Genomic DNA, 693 nt, shown 5'->3' with positions numbered 1-693 from the left:
ACTGCCAGGTGCATTTTGCATTCCAGACAGACTTTGAGAAATCAAATTGACTTGTTGAGTCAATATCTTGTTCTGAGCCAAAATGGCATTCAGAGTGTCAATCTCAAGAACTCCTTTCTTCTGATTAGTCCCATTATTCACAAGATTCCTTTCAGAAGTGTACATGAATTGGTTATTTGCAACCATTTCAATTAGCTCTTGAGCCTCTGCAGGCGTCTTCTTCAGATGAAGAGATCCTCCCGCAGAGCTATCCAAAGACATCTTGGATAGTTCAGAGAGACCATCATAGAAATACCTATGATGCTCCATTCAGAAAGCATGTCTGAGGGACATTTTCTGATTAATTGTTTGTATCTTTCCCAAGCTTCATAGAGGGATTCTCCATCCTTCTGTCTGAAGGTTTGGACTTCCACTCTAAGCTTACTCCATTTTTGAGGTGGAAAGAACTTTGCCAAGAAGGCATTGACTAGCTTTTCCCAAGAGTCCAGGCTATCTTTAGGTTGTGAGTCCAACCATATTCTAGCTCTGTCTCTTACAGCAAAAGGGAATAGCATCAGTCTGTAGACCTCAGGGTCAACCCCATTAGTCTTGACTGTGTCACAGATTTGCAAGAACTCAGCTAAAAACTGATGAGGATCTTCCATTGGAAGTCCATGGAATTTGCAATTCTGTTGCATTAGAGAAACTAATTGA

The 693-nt window shown here is 41.0% G+C and overlaps 1 non-coding gene across 1 annotated transcript; it reads left to right on the top strand.

The window, feature by feature from the left end:
- The first annotated feature begins 314 nt into the window (after positions 1–314).
- LOC130963896 (small nucleolar RNA R71) lies at positions 315–422 on the top strand. The gene has a single exon (XR_009080013.1). It is a non-coding gene; the product is annotated as a small nucleolar RNA R71 (small nucleolar RNA).
- Positions 423–693: the final 271 nt, after the last annotated feature.

This window comes from Arachis stenosperma, chromosome 2, assembly GCF_014773155.1.
Source record: "Arachis stenosperma cultivar V10309 chromosome 2, arast.V10309.gnm1.PFL2, whole genome shotgun sequence".
In the NCBI taxonomy this organism is placed as follows: domain Eukaryota; kingdom Viridiplantae; phylum Streptophyta; class Magnoliopsida; order Fabales; family Fabaceae; genus Arachis; species Arachis stenosperma.
Note: the sequence above shows the minus strand (reverse complement) of the source record. Positions and strands in the feature narration are given on the sequence as shown.